The sequence below is a fragment of the Ambystoma mexicanum genome, chromosome 4q (assembly GCF_040938575.1).
Source record: "Ambystoma mexicanum isolate Mex_15411 chromosome 4q, UKY_AmexF1_1, whole genome shotgun sequence".
In the NCBI taxonomy this organism is placed as follows: domain Eukaryota; kingdom Metazoa; phylum Chordata; class Amphibia; order Caudata; family Ambystomatidae; genus Ambystoma; species Ambystoma mexicanum.
In genome coordinates, this window is record NC_090928.1 from 1233970590 (window position 1) to 1233990786 (window position 20197).

Here is a 20197-nt window from a genome sequence, read left to right on the forward strand (position 1 = left end):
TCTGGTGGCCGGCGAGCACCAGAGAGCCTTCAGAGCAGAGGAAGCTCTGTGTACAAGTGGTGCAGGCGGCGGAGGAGCAACAGCAGCAGACTGCCAGTTGCGAGGAGCCACTGAAGCCGAGTTGTTGTGAGCAGTGAGGGAATCAGACACTCACGCCTTACCCGGTGAGTTCACCAGCTGATAGTGATACTGGAGTGCTCCGAGATCGCTCACATGCTCGATACAGGGGTTTTCAAATTAGAAAACACTTGCGTATGAATCAAAGTAATACTGAAGGCAATTTTGAATATCAGAAATCAGAGAGGACATTATTTTTCAAGACCAAGTGACTGTGTCTTTATGCATGCGGGTCAAGCACCAAGCTGCCTTCTGGTGAAAGTTGCCCTGTACTTTTTGTACCAAATGGATAACATAACATAACTTACAACCTCATGCAGACAACCATTACTCAAGCCTAAAGAAAGAAAAAGCAAGCCAATTTAAAACCAACAGATGTTGCCAAAGGCAGGAGGGAAATAATGAACTACTTAACATCAAAAACTCCTAAAAAATTATACTTCTAGGAGACTTGAACCTAGGCTTCAATGACCCGAAGGACAAACCCACTACAGCACTAGCCAAAGAATTGTTAGTCCTAGGCTTCATCCAAAGAGTTATGCGCCCTACTCATTCCAAAGGCTGCACTTGGATCACAATTGTGCATCTACCATTACATCTAACTTTGCCTATCCTTGGACGGACTGCACTTGCATTCAATTCACTATCCCCACAGCCCCCAACACCAAAGCCCTCACACACGCCTCACTGACAAAAGCAAGAAGTACTAAAAAACGTAACTCAGATAACCTCTGACCATACCTTGACATCCCATGTCTAGCACCCCCATTCTCATAATATCCTAACATACTAGCCGACATCTTTAAAGACACGCTCACCAATGCTATACACTCCATAGCTCCACTTGAATGTAAGAAAGAAAAAAAGTATTTTCACTGCAACTCTTGGTTCTCGGATGAGCTCCAAACCCTTCGCTCGCAAAAACATCAGGCTCAAAAAAACTGGCAGGCCAACCCTAATGACCCAACTAAAAATAAATTCAAACAGATAGCTCTCCATGAAAAAGAAGCTATCATCACAGCTAAAGCTAACTCGTTTAATCTCAGGATCTCCAAGGCCAATTTTCAAGCAAAAGAGATATTTACCATCTTCAATGAACTTGTCACACCGCCTACCAGTACAGACGAGTTCATTAAAGACAAAACTTAGTGTGCAAGCATTCAGTCCACAATGCTTAATAAAATAGACCTCCTCCAAAAACGGATTCAAGACCACCATAAAGCCCTGCCTAGCCAGCAGATAGCCCCTCCAACACAAGCTGCGCATGATGACTCCCACCCCTCTCAATTCTCCTTTAGGGGCACCACTGAATCTGAGGTCATTGATCTCATCAAACATCTCAAACCTTCTCTCTACAAAGGAGACATTGGCCCTCCCAAAATCATTAAGGAGTGTGCCAAGGACCTCACCCCTCTCCTAACGGCTTTCATTAATGCTTCCTTCAGAACAGCTACTGTTCCCGACAGCCTCAAAGAAGCATGGGTACGCCCCCTTCTAAAGAAACCCTCATTAGAATTAGCACAGCCCAACAACTGTAGGCCATAACCACCGCCCCCCTTCCTTCTCAAAATCCTTGCTAAGGCAGCTCATAGCCAAATCCAACTTTACTTAGAAACCAACTCCATACTAGGTAAAAGACAATCTGGGTTTCGCAAAAGTCACGGAATGGAAACTGCTCTACTAGATTTAAAAAACCAAATCACACTGATCATGGATAAGGGTAAACCTGCCTTCCTCCTCTTCCTCGATCTCTCGGCAGATTTTGATCTGGTAGATCACTGGTAGATCACAAGACCCTTACAGCACATCTTACGCAAGCAGCCCATTTCTCTAAACAAGCAGCCTTCTGGATTACCTCCTTCCTGGAGGGCAGAGCAATGAAGGTATTCTCTAACATAGCGAATGCTGACCCCATGACTATACACTGGAGTTCCTCAAGGCTCTTGCACAGCCCCTACTTTGTACAACCTTTTTGTTGTACTCATTGGTATAGCATATACAAATTATGCTGACGATACCCAAGTACTCCTAACACTACAACCAAGACTTCATGGCATTATACAAAATTTACACCACAATCCAAGTTTGGATGGCTGCTAATGGCCTATGCCTTAACGGGGATAAGACTAAAATACTTACCCTCAGATTAAAAGCCACCTTAGCCTAACTAGACGTCCGATATTCCAACTTTAACATTGACAACACTCTCATCCCAGTCTCATCTTATGTATAGACGCTACGTGTCTACATTGATGCTACCCTATCAATGAACAATAAGTTAGTGCACTCACTTCCGCATCTGCATACAGCACCAAACTCATAATTGCCATAACACCTTACCTTTGAAAACCCAACTGCCTAGCAATAGCCAGAGCAAATATAGGTGCTAAACTAGACTATGCAATGCCCTCCTAGCAGGCGCATCCACTAAAAATCTTAACAGACTTCAAACTACACAAAACAATGGCCTTAGAGCAGCACTGAGCATTCCTAGAAGAGACCCTATCTCCCAAGCCAGACAAACAGCACAGTGGCTCCTAGTCAAAGACTGCATCACACTTAAAATCCTTACTATTACACATAAATGCCTCAACCACACTGCACCCACATACTTATCAGAAACTATATCTAGAACGTCCTCCGCACATCCCAAAAGAACTCATTACACCAAACAACTCCACATCCCTCACATCCGCAGAGATAAAGCAGGAGGGATTGTTTTTTCCTACATAGCCCCTAAACTATGGAACTCATTACCTACCACCCTCATAGAGGAAACCTCCCTCCCTGCCTTCCGTAAAAACCTTAAAACCTCTTTCTCGAACTAACCCTCCTCCACTCCCCACCACCCTCATTCCTGCCTCCAATGCCTCCAACTGTAATTGTATGTAAATATGTAAATGATTGTAAAGTATAAATGTATAACTCCGTAACTAAGCTTCTCACTCTCTGTAACAAGCGCCACGATGCCTCAGGGCTGCTGTGCGCCATACAAATTTGAATAAATGAAAGTTCCAAAGGTTGTAAAGCTTATTGACCATATTTAAAGAAGCATATAACAAAAGCAGGTATAAACCCACACTGCCAAAGCAAAGGAAGAAGCAGAATAAAACTATATCCTTGTCAGTGTTTGGTTGATAACGCAGTGGGGAAACAAGAGTGGCAAGAAAGCTGCCCTTCTGGGAAAGGTTGTTCAGCAGGAGAGGAGCATAACTTGCAATGGTTTTGGAAGGCTTAAGTTACTGTTTTACTTTCCGGACATGTGAAATGACCTCAGAACTACTCACCCTATTACACGACCAAAAGTTCTTGGACCCAGGAAGGCAATAAATCACACCCAAACCAACAGTTGGAATATAATTGGCTATTTACAGGCCCTTTATTCTCACAAATTATAGTCACACAAATGACTATTGAAATAAATGCAATTGGTTATATATAAACACACAAGCAAGGATGGTTATAATGGGTCTACATCCCCGTTAGTGCAGTTGTAGGAAAAACTGCCATCTCTGCCAAGACGACACTACCCAGTCCAAAGGCAGGTAGGCAGAGAGATCGCACATACTGATGGGTCTGGAGAAGAGCGTCCTCCCTCTCAGCGACACTTCATCGGCCGGGGTACCAATTCTCTGTCTCCTCATCAGGATACCTCTCTTCTTATGGGGGACAAATCTCCGCCCCTCATAGGTTGCAAACTGTCCCTGGCCGAAGGACAGACAGCAAGTATGGGACATTGTGGGACATTCCGTCATGTGGGACTGGACCGGAGCACTTTTGTAATAAGCATCACATTTTTCAAAAATGTGTCCTCTTTTTACGTGGGGTACTGCACGTGGCCGTAACCCCGCCCTCCTTAGCTCCGCCCAGTGCATCGCCCATCAGTCCTTCTCTATCTCCAAGTCTGAGACCTTTAAGTAATAACAGAGGAAACTTATTAGAGGGGACGGCGGGCGGGCGTATGGAGGAAAGGGGATTATGGACTAGGAGTAAGGTAGTCACTACGGTGACTAACTTTATTATACTCCTACGTCCCGTCCCCTTTCCTCCATACTTATGGGAGATTCCCAAGCACTCCTCACAGGAATTACGGGTGGATGGAAACTCCTTATTGAAACAGGTTCCCAAGCATAGCTTGACCGAACTGAGAATCAGCCCTGGAGTTCAGGTCCAGACAGTAATGCTTACAAAAAGCCGATTGGGAGGCCCACGTAGCTGCTTTCGCTATGGTCTCCCAGGGAACACATTTTTGGAAGGCAACAGCAGCCGCCTTGCTCCGCACAAGATGAGCATGAAATCCCTTTGGGGCCCGAACACCCTCAATGGTATACGCCTCAGAAATACAGGCAGCGATCCATCGGGAGATGGTTGCTTTCGAGGCCGGCTTTCTGAAGGTCAAAAAAAGCTGCGAAGAGTTCCTAAGATACGATGTTCTGTCCAGATAGAACTTAAGGGCTCTTCGGGGGGCGTGGCTACGAGAGCCATGTAGGAGGACGCGTTCTGGAGGAGCTCCCGAGATCCTGCAACGATCCGGGCAAATATGTGCGGTACGACGGATCGCTGACCACCGACGATACACATGATGGTGTGTGAAGGTATTGGCCACGCATTGTGAACTTCTGGAGAGAATGGGATCAACGGCGACGGAGATCGGCGGCTACGAGTTAAAAGACCCCGCGAACAAAGGGCGACTCAAAATGGCCGACCAGGGCCCGGGACTCGAATAGGAGCGAGTTGAACGATGGCCTGGCTGTGAAGGTGCACTGTACACAAACTTGCTATTTTAGCAACCGATCGATTTCCTGAGTCATGTCGAACAGGTCGGTGCGGCCGAAGGTGAAACAGCCTACCTTAGACGATTTCACTAAAACTCCCCCGAACCAGGACACTACCAAAAGTAAGGATGCGCTGGCTGGGAGCGGCACGACGTCCTCGTGCACCAACCAAGAAATCCTGGCGGCGATTGTGGAACTGAGGGCGGTCTGGGAATCAAAGCTGGAACTGGCCGTTACTGAATTAAAGACTGCACTGGACCGCAAGGTTGGGGAGGTCCAGGAGGACGTTCTGCTACGACAAGATGTCAGGGCCCTGGCGGAGCGCACGGAGTCCCTTGAAAAAGAAGTTGGCCCGAATACAGCAGATTGCGCCGCTCATAAGGCCGATTTGCATGCCCTGACACAAAGGATTGGCAACTTGGAGAGCAGAGCGGAGGAGGCTGAGGGACGAGCCCGTCGCAACAACATCCGCATCGTGGGCCTACCGGAGGGGATAGAGGGCCGTGACCCTACGGATTTCATCGAATCCATGTTCTTACAGGAGATACCTGGAGGGGCCCTATCTCAAGGATTTGCAGTAGAAAGAGCACATAGAGCCCTAACTAGGAGGCCACCTCCGGGGAACCCGCCTAGGCCTGTGATTCCGTAAAGGAGGGACGATCACGAGAGGAGCGGCAAACATCACGGCTTATCCAGATTATACTCTGACTGTACAACGCAGTCGCATGAACTTCGGGTCTGTAAAGCGAAGGCTGAGAGAAGCGGGCCACAAATATATGTTACTCTATCCAGCAAAATTGAAAGTCCTCCATGCACATAAAACTTTGTTTTTTGAAACCCCGGAGGATGCCATGGGGTGGCTCGATGCGCAAGGATGCCCCCAGGAATCGGAAGTTCGGCCCAGAAAGGGCTCTGAAGAGATACGGGAATCGTAAAATGGCGTCGCAAGATGGCGTGGCTCGAGGGACTTGAATATAGTCGGTGTGACACCTTCGGTAAAGAAGGTCAGATGATTGCACTATTTTGTCAAGACACTGTGAATGTGTATCTGATCGGGAGCCCTACGGGGCGATACTCTCTACCCCACGATAGTTTTAGTTGGGTGGCCGTTAGGGTGACCTCACCCTACTGGGCTCCGTTCGCCGACTGGTGCTTGCGGAGCTAGATGTGGGGGTGCCTGAGCTCTGATGATGGAGCTGGGCAGCAGTTGGGGTGTGTGATGTTGGGGAAGGCACGGGTGGGGGAGGGGAGGGAAGTTGGGGTTTAGTTGTGTATATAGTTGAAGGGAGTTTGAGCTTATATGAGGAGTTACTGGACCGAAACTCTATCTGTGTCAGGTGGGCGGTTGGGGGTTGCTACATGGGAGGCAGGGAGGTACGCACTTGCCATGGGAGACCTTAAGATTGTCACCTGGAATGTCAGGGGACTTAATAGTTATTTAAAAAGGAATAAAGTTATGTTGTACCTCAAAAGGCAGAGGATTGACATTGCACTATTGCAAGAAACACACCTGAACCGGCACAAGTTGGTTGAGAAAAAGTGGAGTGGCATGGTGGTGGGCTCCCCGTACTCTGCCTATGCCAGGGGAGTGCTAATCTGGGTAGCACTGCACGTTCCGTTCAGAGTCACGTGGCAGGAGGTGGACACGGAGGGCAGGCTGGTTATGCTCAGAGCCCTGGTTGAGGATAGAGAGGTTTGTATTATTAACACATACGCCCCCAATCAAAATGCTGCTGCATACTTCAGGACCCTATGCACCCGTCTGGGCACATGCGTGGGGGGAGCGATCATTTGGGGAGGGGACTTTAACTGTGTTCTCGACCCAAGGGCAGATAGATCTGATGATAGGATTGATCGGCCCACCCCGGCGGCCAGAGTATTACAGACGCTGCTGGGCGACTTTGGGCTGGCGGATGTTTGGCGACTGAAATACCCCGATACCTCACAGTATTCTCACTACTCTGCTCCACAGTGCCTACACACGAGATTGGATTACTTCTTTGCCACGTCAGAAGTGGTGATGGCGACCACTCAAATTGAATATAAAGCGAGGGTCCTGTCAGACCACTCGCCCTTAGTGTTGACCTGGCAGTATGGCCGCCCTCGTGCACGGATACCTACATGGCGCCTCCGTGCGGAGGCGCTTAGGGACACGGTTTTTAGGGAGGATATTAGGGAGACGATCCAGCGGTACTTTGAGGTTAACACGGGCAGTGTAGATTCGGCTGGTACACTTTGGGAGGCATTCAAGGCTGTGTTACGAGGGGACGCTATTTCTAAGTCGAAGGGCCTGCAGGGTGGGGTTCTGATGGAGCTAGAGAAGGCGGAGAGACAATTGGAGCGCGAATGTAGCGAAGCAGGAGGGGACGCAGACCTAGTACTTGCGCTGCAGCAGCGATGTTCGGAGCTTTGGGAAAGGCTCTGTAACCTTAACTATAGGAAATATGTTGAGAGGCAGCATGCGGGTGGAGACAAAACTGGCCGCCTACTAGCATGGCTATATAAGAGAGAAACCCCTAGGCCCCCGATCAGAATGATAGTTGGAGAGGATGGAGAGGAGGTAGACACCCAGGAAGGAGTTAATGCAGCCTTCCTTGATTATTATAGAGCACTGTATGAGGACAAAGGGGGAGAATATCAGGCAGAGATCAGAACTACGTTGGAAGACATAGAGCTGCCCAAGATTAGTGATGAAGAAAGAGAGGAGCTGGACGCACCTATCACACTAGAGGAACTGGAGGAGGTAGTGAAGGGATTGCCCACTTGTAAGACTCCGGGCACGGACGGACTCCCGAGTGAGTTTTATAAAGTGTATGGGGCAGAGATACTCCCCCCAATGCTAGAAATGTTCAATGAATCTTTCGAGAAGGGTCGGTTACCGGAAACGCTCAGGGAAGCGCTGATAGTGCCGCTCCCCAAGCCTAATAAACCCCGACAAAGCTGTGGATCGTATAGGCCGCTGTCGATGTTGAACCAGGACAGCAAGATCCTGACGGCGGTCCTGGCCAACAGGCTACGAAGGGTCATCAGTAAACGGATACACCCGGATCAGACGGGCTATGTCCCCAACAGAAACATAACTCACAATCACAGGCGACTTCACCGGGTGATTGAAGAGGGGAACAGAAGTGATGAAGAGATGGTGGTGGTGTCCCTAGATGCAGTTAAGGCATTTGATTCAGTGAGGTGGCCGTGGTTGCTGGCGGCCTTGGAGAGGTAAGGGTTTGGGCGTGGCTACGTGAGGTGGGCGAAACTACTGTACAGCGAGCCACTGGCCAGGGTGCGCACGGGATCCGTGATATCCGAAAGGTGGCGACTTAGCAGAGGCACCAGACAGGGATGCCCCTGGTCCCCGATGCTGTACATATTAGCCCTGGAGCCCCTGGCGGTGTACCTCAGACAACAATATGACTTGGTTGGCATCAAGGTGGGAGGAGAGAACCATTTGATATCCCTATATGCTGACGACCTGTTGTTGTACCTGAGGTATCCGGAGGAAAACCTCCAGTACATTTTAGAGGTCATGGAAAAGTATGCGGAGCTGTCCGGCATAGCGGTTAATCCCAGTAAATCGAGCATGTTCCCGTTGGGGAGCTTCATTGGGGTCCCTCTGGAACGGTTGCCGGTGTTGCCCGTGCCCTGGGCAACTGAGTCTTTCCGTTACCTCGGAATTGATGTATATCATGCTGTGAAGGAAGAACACTTGCACAATACCGAGGTGGCGGTAAAGAAAATCCGCGATAGTATGCGGTTTTGGGAGAAGCTGCCGCTGGCAATGGTGGACCGGGGGGCGATGCTCAAAATGGTGGTCCTGCCCAGGCTTTTGCACTTTTTCAGCAATATACCATACTTGATACCCAGGAAGTTCTTTGTCAAACTTGATAGTGTATGTAGGGACTTCCTGTGGCACGGCATCCGTAACAGGGTGGCCTTGTGGAAACTGCAAAATTTCTACGATAGGGGAGGCATCAAGCTGCCAAACTTTGAGGCCTATTATGTGGCCAGCCAGCTGCAATACCTGACCATGATGAGGAAACTCCTGAGTCTAGGCTGGTTGGGAGGGACTGCGCCCCGTTTTATCTAAAGGAGGTCGTCTGGGTCCCTAGGTCGGACTTGCAAGGACGCCCATGTATGTTGCTGTTGGGGTGGAGAATGTGGCGCAGAATGTGTCAGTTGATTGAGAACCCGTGCCCGTGTTCCCCGCATGTGCCACTGGCCGCCCTAACTACGGGGGACAGCCAGCTCAGGAAAATTATCAGGACATATTGGGAAACGGTTGGGCTGGCCACATTGGGAGACATATGGCAGGATGGGGCCATTAGAGAATTTGTATACCTGGGCGAAGAAACAGGGCTGCACGGGGGCCAATATGTTACATATCTAAGGCTGGTACAGATCATCCGCAAGACTTGGCCGGAGACGGTGCTAGCGGAAGATCCGGACGCATTGATCGGAACAATATATGATATACCAGAGGGCGGGCATGAGATCTCCAGATTATATGAGGTGGTGATGACCAGGGTGGGGAAGGACTTGATGGATTTGAGGCTCAATTGGGAAGCGGAAGTGGGGGCACAGATGACTGATGGGATGTGGGAACGGGCCATGGGATATCATAAGAAAGTGTCTAGGAATGCTAGATTGCAGCAAATACAGCTGTACATCACGCACAGAGCATATATGACCCCGAAGAAAATCGCCAAGTTTGCGAGCGCAGGTAGACAAGCATGCCCGAAATGCGATGAAGAAGATGCAGGTATGACACATATGTTCTGGTCCTGCCCAGTGATTGAAGGCTTCTGGGGGGAAGTGGCACAGAAATTAGCAGATAAGGGGGTTCTGCTAAGCATTGACACGGCCTAGGCCTGCCTCCTGGGAGGGTTCCCTAGACCACGGAACACCAAACATCTCGGGAAACTGAGAGACCTGGCGTATGTACTTGCTAAGAGAAGGATAGCTATGAGCTGGAAGCAACGCCATGGGCCAAGAATAGAGATATGGTGGCGGGACCTGCGGAAGTGGGCGGAGGCTGAAACGGTGGTATGGCAGGAAGCGTGTGATAATTGTGGGGAGGAAGAAGTGGGCAACCGGGCGGCTTGGAGAATGTTAATTACGGGACTGTTTGGCACGGAGATGCTGCTTCCGAGAGGGGCGACGCCCGGCCCCACCAAGCGTACACAGAACTGTAAGGTTGATAAGCTCTTGGGGGGAGGGGGGAGGGTTTGCAGTGCAGTAACATGGCATTAATTGATGTTTACAGTGTGTAATGTATAATGCTGCAAGTTTGGTTTGTAATGTTTTATTTTGAAAATAAAAAATATTTAAAAAAAAAAAAAAAACTTAAGGGCTCTTCTAATGTCCAGGCAGTGCAGAACCCTTTCGGCCTCTGAGGCCGGGTCTGGAAAGAAGACAGGCAATGAAATTGACTGATTCAAATGAAAATCAGAGACCACCTTCGGAAGAAAGTGGGATTTGTTCGCAGGAACACCTTATCCTTATGAAAAGTAAGGAATGGATACTCTACCAAAAAGGCCTGAAGCTCACTTACACGCCTTGCCGAAGTCACAGCAATCAAAAAGGACACTTTCCACAAAAGGTACTTAAAATCGACATTAGCCATGGGCTCACAAGGCCGTAAAGACCGCATTCAGATCCCACCTTGGATGCAGGTTGCGAACAGGAGGGTAAAGATGTAATAGGCCCGCAAAGAGTCTTTTAATGACCGGATTCGTCAGTGAAAAAGAGCATTGGTCAGTGGACTGGTAAGCAGCGACAGCCGACAAATAAATCCTGCAAGACAAGACATGAATGCCCGATTCTGCCAGATGTGAGAAAAAAGACAGGACTATGTCGCTAGTAGCCTCCCTGGGGTCCAGCTATCTAACTAAACACCAGTGGCAGAATCTTAACCATTTACTCCTATACTGAGGTCTTGTGAAAGGTTTCCTTGCCGCCTGAATAATGTGCATGCGGGTATGAAGTCATAATGTCGAAAAAATGTCGAATTACAAAAATGTCTAAAACAATGTGGAAAAAAAAGTCATTTTTTTTTTTTTTGGTTCCGGGGGTAAAAAAAAGGGGTAAAGCCAAAGAAAATTACAAAAAAAGGGGGTGGGGGGGATTTTTTTTAATTGACTTTTTTTTTTTTTTTTTAGACATTTTGACTTTCGACATTATGGCATTCGACTTTATGACTATAAACCGTGCATGTTATCCGCGGATAAATTAAAATGCTCTAAAGATCTGAAATCAGGCACCTGGCTGCCGAAGCTAAACGATTGTGGGGAGGGGTGCCACAACTGCTGATCGCTCTGGTGAAGCAGATTGGGAACCAGCGGAAGCTTGAACGGCAGGCACACCGATAGGTGCTGAAGCTCTGAAAACCAAAACCTTGCCGGCCACCAAGGGGCTATGAACAGGAGAGGGCAATTCACTGTGTTCCTTAGCTTGCAAAGTGCCCGATGGATCAGAGGAAGGGGCAGAAAAGCGTAGGCCTTTATGTTGTGCCATGGAATTTCGAGAGCATCTCCCAGAGAGGAGGCTCTGAGCCCATTCCTGGAGGCATACAGAGGAAGCTTCCTGTTTGTCGATGTCGCAAAGAGGTCCACTTCTGGAGTTCCCCAACAGCGACAAATATCCAAGAGGATCTCCGTGTTCAGTTCCCACTTGTAGCTGACCACTGCTCGTCGGCTGAGGGCATCTGCAGTGACATTCAGCTGGCCCTGGATGTGAACTGCTACCATTCAGATACCATGCTGAATGGCCCATTCTCAAATCTGAATGGAAGATCCACAAGAGGAGGAGACCTTGTACCCCCGTTTGTTGATATAGAACATGGACACTGCATTGTCCATGCGGACACGGACCACCTTGTTGACAATGCCTGGTTTGAACGCTTTCTGTGCCAGGAATATTGCCAGGAGCTCCAGATAATTTATATGAAGCTGTCTGTCCTGTGGCGACCAAAGATCAAAAACCTGGAGATGGTCCAACGTTGCACCTCAACCCAGAAGGGAGGAACGTGGCAGTCAATATTGGGCAGGGGTCATGGAAAGGAGCACCCACTGACAGATTGCTGATAGACGACCACCACAAGAGGTCCGTCCTCATGAAAGGTGGAACCTGTATCATTTTGGAGTCTGGATCAACTGCTTGAAGTCAGGAACTCCGAAGAGCGTGAGGCGTTTGCCTCATCTTGAGAAGAGGAAGAGCCTGCACGCACGAAGCCATGAGGCCCAGAAGCCTCTGGTACCACCAGGCCGACATGCTCTCTGACTGAATAAACCCTTGACACGTGGCAAACAGATCCGCTATTCTGTCCCCAGTCAGGTACACACTGCAATTAATCGTGTTACAACGAAAACCCAGGAAAATAAAGTCCTGAGAGACAGGCATGGAAGATTTCTGCCAGTTCACCGACAGCCAAAGTGAAACAGGATCTGGAGGAGAGACTGAAGGTTGCTCAAGGCTTTCAGTGGACAAGGACTTTGCAGCAGCCAATCCAAATACGGATACACATGGATACCCTGTAGCCGAAGAAAAGCTGCAATGACAGACACCATCTTCGTAAAGACGCGCGGTGCCGAGCTGTGACCAAACGGGAGCACACAAAACTGGAAATGCTCCTCCAGCAAGAAAAAACAGTTATTTCCGATGCAGACTCCAAATGAAGATATGCATATACGCATCCTGAAAGTCCACCACGCTGAGCCAATTGCCCTTCTCTTGGGGGAGAGAAAGGTTGAACTGGGAAAGGTCTAGGATGGTGCGCAGGCCAGCCTGGTTGGTTTTGGGCACCATGAACAGACGGGAGTAAAAGTCCTCCCCGCACTCCCACAGGGGAACGGGTTCCACCGCCTTGAGATCCAGAAGCTTCTGGACTTTGGCTCTGAGGGAGAGCATACCGACTGCTGGAAGAGAGGATTGATGGGTGGGGTAGGGGGAAAGGGCAAGCGGAAGCCCGCCTGAGCAATGGACAAGGATCACGGATCCTCGGTGATGGTCTGCCATGCCTCCCAGTAAGACGCAATGCGCCCTCCCACCAGGGTCTTGTGCGAGCGCCGAAAAACATCATTTAGCGGACTTCTCTGCGGAGAGACTGATTGATCCTGAAGAGGAGGCAGAGGACCGAGAGAAAAATCAGCCTTGCTGCTGTTTTCCGACAAGGGTTCACAGATGGAGGATCGACCCTGCGTGTCCTCCGATCCAGAAACCCTCAAAAACCAGAGGAGGACTGAGGCTGAGATGACGTTTCCTTGAGCTTTGAAGGGCGGCTCTACCAACAAGGACTTGGCTGTTTGAGTGCTGTCTTTAGTCTTAGTCAACTCCACATCCGTTGAAGAATGGAACTATTCTTTGCCATCAAAAGGCAGGTCCAGAACCTTATCTTGGACCTCCTTAGAGAACTTTGTGGCATGAAGCCAAGCCTGACGAGAGGTGTCGACACCAAGCATGAGGCCCCGAGCCGAGGTGTCAACATGATGAGCTGCGGCCTCAAGCATATCCTGCGCCAGAAGTCTGGCATCCGACAAGCCACCCTATATTGGTAGAGGTGGAACAGCTGCCGGAACAACCGGCACTACGGCTGGAACCGTCGGACAGGAGTAGGCGCTGGAGGGCAGATTTCCCTAAAAAGACCTCTAAAATACTCCTTAATGTGGTCAGAGTGCATTTTCTGAAAAAGGTATCCTCCGCCAAAGGCTTAGGCATTGGAGTGGAGAGAGGCCTCTCATGAGAGGGGTAACTCCAAGGCCGTAAGGGAGAGGGCTGCCAAGAAGGGCCTCCTCCAGTCAGATCAACATAGATCAAAGGGGCAGATGTAGCAGGCAGGAAGACCGTGTGCGGTAATGGCATCCGAGCATTCCAGTCATAAACTGGACAAATAGAATTTGAACCAGGAAGTCGATGTTCACCTGAAAACATGCTCCCAGCACCCGACGCCGATGGCGTAGGTGTAAGGGAGGAAATCAAAATGGCTTCCGTAGTTCGCGCGGGACCAGGCGCCATTTTACCAGTGTCTGCAGAGAACTGCTTCACATGTGTGAGTGAGTCAGGGGTCTCCACAGACGGGTCCAGGGTCTTAACTTTAGCCTTGACACAAGGAACCTCGGCAGAGCCGGTACTGTGTGGCATAGGATGTTTCTGAGACATACTATTAGCCAAATAGGCCTCCAGAAGAGGAACCTCGGCAGAGCCGGTAACAGAGGAATTACGGTCAGCGACCTCACTCTGTGCCCCTTCAACAGAACCGGTATCACGGCAAAGACGGGAACGTTGAGGAATCCACCTCATAGACAAGACCTTGACTGGCCTCTCAGTTCTGTCGGTCATCTTACCCACAGAAAGAGGAACCGCAGAACAGAGTCCGGTAACAGCTCCCTCAAGAGGGGCTTTGAACCTTGGTTCGGTACAGAAAGCCTCTACAGAGGCCTCAGGGCAAGCCCCGGTGTCTGTATGGGACGCTCCAGCCAAGGAGACTTCGAAGCAAGGTCCGGTACCCACCACCTCAGTAGAACTGGGCCGTCGATTACCACCCACAGGAGGGCCCTCGGATTGTAATCCGGAGCTGGCAGGCCCCTTATGGAAGCCCTCAGAGAAAGCTCTGGTACCTTTTTTAGGTCTGGAAGGCGCCTTAGGGGGAACCCCAGTAATAGAGCTTGTGAAGCCCCTCCCGGACAGGAAAGACCCCAGGAAGGAAAACTAAAGAACTTACTGGGCGTCTCTTCTTCTCAGCAATGAAACTCTGAAAATGCAGAGGAGGAACGCGTTGAAACACCACCTCCCACAGCTCCGGACGAAGTTGACGTGCCCGGACCGAGAGGGAATCGCAGTAGAAACACGAGTCCCACCAATGATCCAGACCCAAACACTCTAAACAAAGAGGATGGGGATCCGCCCTAGCGAAGCTTCGCTTGCAAGAAGAACAAGAAAGAAATTCTAAATGAACCGGCATAGACGGACTACTACGCGACCGCCAAACAGGAGCAGGAGAGGACACTGGAAGGAAAAAATCTTCGAAAAATGCAAGTGCGTCCAGTCCTGACCGCGCAGAGAAAAGGACTGATGGGCGATGCACTGGGAGAAGCCTAGGAGGGCGGGGTTACGGCCACATGCAGTCGCCCGCGTAAAAAAGAGAAGGACACATTTTTGAAAAATATGATGCTTTTTACAAAAGTGCTCCGGCCCCATCCCACAGGACGGAATGTCCCATAAGTATGGAGGAAAGGGGACGGGACGTAGGAGTAAGAGGAGAAATAAGAAATACAGTTTTAAAAGTGAAAGTGAAACTGTTTTCTTTTTACAGAGGATTCCCAGCTTGATGACCCGGAATATACCAGACACCATGCTTGAGAAAGTACAAAATAGTACTTAAGAGCACCAATGTGAATCTAGTCTTCCCTGAAGAATTGCTTTAAGTTTAATGTTGTAAAGTATCGAACAATGCAAAGCTGTTGTAAGCTGACCTTAACCACAGAGACCCTTTTTATTTGTAAATTAGTATTCAGGCAGGCGAGTATACTTGGATAGCGAACTTGAAGTTGTAGGTCTGGCATGGGAGTAAACCAGGTATGATTGAAGTAGGAGGCCCGGCATGGAAGTAAACCAGGAAGAAGTTGATGAATTACTGTAAAGTGGTGTTACTAAATTATTCTGACAAACGTTCATTGCTGAAGCAAGAACTGTATAAAACTGCTGCAAAAGTGTTATTTACCATCAGAAATAATAAGTTGTTGCAAAGCATCCTGACAAAGACAATTTATGTTGCTACTGATGAACTGAGGAAATGTTCTTTGGTTATGTGAAGATTACTTTGAATCTTACTATTACAAGAGGAAGAGAAAGAACCTTTTTGTTGAATCCGGGAGTGTTGGACCTTTCTGTTCCCAAGTTGAAGCTACAAAGGACTGTGTTGGAACTCTGTTGCAAACCAAGATTCTCTCATTTCTTTTAGGAACTGTGGAGCAGAATCCTGCTTGAATCTTGGGAAGGGGACTTCACACAAATTAGAAGGAGCGACTGTTATATTGTGAACTTAACTATATCATTTTGTTGCCTTAGAACTGCCATTCATTACCTTGTTAATCTGCCTGCTTCTACTCTCCGCCCTCTGCAACTCATCCAGAACAGGACTGCAAGACTTGTCCTTGGCCTTAAGTCCAGGGATCGTATCTCTCCAGCACTGAAATCTCTGCATTGGCTCCCAGTGGCTGCAAGAATTAAGTTCAAGACCCTCTGCATTGTCCACAAGGCCTTCCTGGGCCTAGGTCCTGAATACCTGCAACTCTCTCTTTGTAAATACCTTCCTACTCGAGCTCTTCGCTCCTCCACCTCCAACTCCCTCAGGGTCAGTTGCATCTCCAAGCAACGAGTTGGTGGTAGATCTCTCTTCTGCTGGGGCCTCCCCCTGGAACAGCCTCCCTGAAACCTGAGGAGAACCATCTCCGGTTCCAGAAGTACCTCAAGACCTTGCTCTTTGCTTCTGCCTTCTCTCTTCCTCTCCCCTGCTGATTTCCTGTCTGATATTGCACTGGTCACCTGGCTACCGTCTGATTTCAGGCCCAGGTCCCTGTCCGCCCAGTTGCACACCTGCACTGCCTCCCGGCAACCCTTGCACTTGGATCTGAGTATGTAACCCTACAGTCCCCCTTCCTGCTTTTTTGGACACCTGCTGTCTGCACTTACCCTTGCACCTGCCACCTGCTGGCCACACTTCTTATTATTGTTTAGATCCCATGTACATCACTGCCCCTCCCCTTTCCGCAGGCACTTTCCCATCCCCCATTCCCTGCACTATCTCAATGTCACTTGGCATAGTAAAATAGTTGTCTCTGTCCTACCTCTGTTCCCACTTCCTTGCCTCGTCGTGCCTTGAAACACTTGTGTATAGGCATCTTACAAATGCCATATCATATCATATATCATATATGGAATTATGTTTTGATTGGAAGATTGGGCAAATTGTTATGCAATAATTGTAGTGAACTTTGATAAAATCGGTTTTCCTTTTTTTGGGCTCTATGGTGGAGTGTTAAAGGTTATTTTGTATAACCAAATAACAATAAATAACAAAAGAAATGTAAGACACTATACCTTCATTTTAGAACACGACATACATTTTATTATGATGATTTAATGCATTATGTTTTTATCATGTTTTAATGTACTTGTGCAGAATCTACTTTTATGGGACTTGGTTTCCTAAAATAAAGTCTGTTGAACGGAACTGATGCTAATGCCAAGGCAGACAACACCCTATTCATTCCACTTTGGCTACCTTACAAGACAAGATACAGACCATAGCATACTTCTAAGTAACATCCTACTCGCATGACATTTCCCCAGCTTCCTTCCTCGAGGCACTCCCAACAAACTCCCACCACGCCATCCTGGCTATCATCAAGGCATATCTCACTCAGAGTACCTTAAACACTTCCCACAAAAACGGACACATCCTTCCCCTCAAAACACCAACACTGGAACCTGATGTCCACTGCAACTACCGCCCTATCATATATATATTTTTTAAAATAGGAAAAAAAACACATTTTGTTTAAAGCGCAGACCTAGTTCAAGAGTAGCTGAACACTGTACAGGGTATGGGTAGCCAGCGCTTGGGCTGGCATCCTTTAACAGTAGCACAGTACTGTGAGTTGAAGTCTGGGCGTCCATTGGGATTAGCCCTTGGTCAGGAGTTGTTGAGAAAGCCACGTTTTGAAAGATTAGCGAATTTGAAGAATTATGGGAGCATTCCTAGCCAATACCGGAGTTGACTTCCAAAGGATGCTTATGTGACAAGAAAAGGATGGTTTGTGGCACCTCCCTTTGCAGGCGAGTTGGGATTCTAACCGGTTGGTTGATTTGCTGCGCGAGGAGCGTGTACTACCAAATATGTGGCGCTAAGCAGCCAAGTGAGGAGCTGGGAGCCATGTAAGGAGGAAATTTCCCCCAGGGATGTGCAAGTCCACAAGGGTCTGCACTACAGTCTGGTAGACCTGTGGCGCGGATTAAAGGTTTGATTTTGCAAAGGGTGGAGATTTGGAGCCAGGACGTTTGGGCCCTCTTGGCTAAGTGTTGCTGCAAAGTTGCTGTCACTGGTGACATCTAAAGAGTTTTGCGGAATACGAGAGTTGCGGATCAAATCTTTCTAGGCACATATAACTGAGCCATTGTTGTACACGTTGTTGTTTACCAGGAGAAATGATGAGGACAAATTCAATCTTGGATGGGTTAAGTTTGAAATAGGCAGTCAACATCCAGGAATGGAATGATGGCTTGGTAATCATTGGAGACAATCATCCTGGAGCATTTTACTCTCATGGACAACTAAGTATAGTCTCCTTATTGGCAGATGGCAATATTGGGATCTTTGAGGAGTGTACCCAGAGGCTCCATGCAAAGGTTAAAAAGTGTTGGTGAGAGGATGCTGCCTTGCGGGACTCCGCGGGAGACTGGGAGTCAATTAGAACGCAACTTGTTCATCTGGACGGCCTGAGTGTCTACCTGAGAGGTTTGAGGTAAGCCAATTCAGGACAATGCCAGATAATCACGTCATGTGTGCGAAGAGGGAGGGGAGGATGTTGTGTTCAATGGTGTTAAATGCAGCTGAGAGGACAATGAGGACGAGGAGGCATGAGTCGTCCTTAACCATGATTTGGAGGGCATCATCCACTTCTTGGATGGTGGCTCTCTCGATGCTACACTTGGGGCTGTACCCTGACTGATGGTCAATGAGGTGTACTTGTTTCGATTCGGGTGAGTAGTTGTGTAGTGAGTACTTTTTCCAAGATTATGCCAATAAACAGGAGATTCGTAACAAGCTGGTAGTTGACTATGTCGTCTTGGTCTAGGGTCTGTTTTTTTCAAAAGAGGTCGTGTGAGACCAGTCTTTTGGGTGTCCAGGAATGACCCTTCTTGCATTCCTAGAAAAAGTCATTGAAAAAGATACAGCCAACACACATCAATGCTAACAGCTTCCTACAGACCTATCAATTGTGCTTCGGATGCAGTTGCTGCATAGAGGCAGCCACCATCCATTCTGCATCCTCGATGATGGGCAGCTCTGCTTCCTGGTACTCCTTTATCTTTCTGCAATCTTCGACAGTTGACTATAAAACCCTACTGCACAACTACCTGGGAATCAGATAAAATGCCCCCTGCTGGCTCACCATCTACCTCAAAGACTACAATCAATTTGTTCAGATGGATACCTCTATATCACAACTTCTATAATTAACCTGTGTGGTCCAACAGGGACCAATCCTCTCACTGATGAAGTTCAACGTCTACACTACCTGAAAATATCCTCCATCCAATACATCTACTGATTAAAGATCTTCCTCGCCCTCATCTAGATGAGGAGGTCCAATATGTACCTCAACAAACGGAACCCACTCAAGATGGAATTCCTGGTCCTCACAAACTACACCGAACACACCTACACTCAGACGTCTGTTTCCTCCAGATACTGTCAGGGCTTAATCCTACTCTGGACACGATGTACCAAGACTCTGGGATTGCATGTAATAGCCATTCCTCCTTCAAAATACACTGAACACGCAGATTGCATTGTGCTAACTATGAGCAGTGACAATGGTTCCCTGACAATTTTAAGAGTGTCTTGCTCTGACGCCTATATTATTTTTCTATTTGCTTTCTGTATTCTTTTGAATGCCAACATTCTGTCTGTTATTTTTCTTCTGTTCCATCCCTCAGGACCACATTATGCTTCTCCCCTTTTCCCATTAGCAAGGGGGCTCCATCAAGCTCCGTCCCCTTGGACTTGTCATCACTTCCCCTCTTACCTTTCGCTGCTCTGGTCTCTTCCACCCAGAACGTTCCTCTTACCTCCCAACGCTGTTCCCCTTTGCCTCGTGGTGCAATCATCCCTGTTCAAAGAGGGAGTTTCTGTGCAACTCTCTTACTTTATTTTTGCTACAGTACACCATCAGCCAACCCCATCCACCTCTGTATGAGCACCACTGGTTGCTTGAAATTGTATTTCCTCAAGAAAGCACTTTTTTATCTGAATGTTTTTTTTTTCAGAAGAAATATTTTAGTGTATCCGGATGAAACCGCGAGAGGGACCGGTGCTCGGCGAGGAGAGCAGCAGGAGCAGACCCAGGCACAGAGACGTTGAAGTGGCGGTCTCCACAGGACATGCGGGGTGAACCGAGATGCTGGCTGTGGAAAGCGCCAGCAGCGTAGCACTGCAGGACAACGCGGTCCGCCTGGAAGCGACACGCCAAACAGGGTCAGGAGCCGTGGAGGCAACCAGAGAAAAGTTCCAGAATGCCGGCGAGGCAGAG

The 20197-nt window shown here is 48.5% G+C and overlaps 1 protein-coding gene across 1 annotated transcript in view; it reads right to left on the reverse strand.

Moving 5' to 3' along the window:
* LOC138468305 (uncharacterized) overlaps positions 1–20197 on the reverse strand; it is a 441590-nt gene that overhangs the window by 72593 nt on the left and 348800 nt on the right. The window lies entirely within an intron of this gene.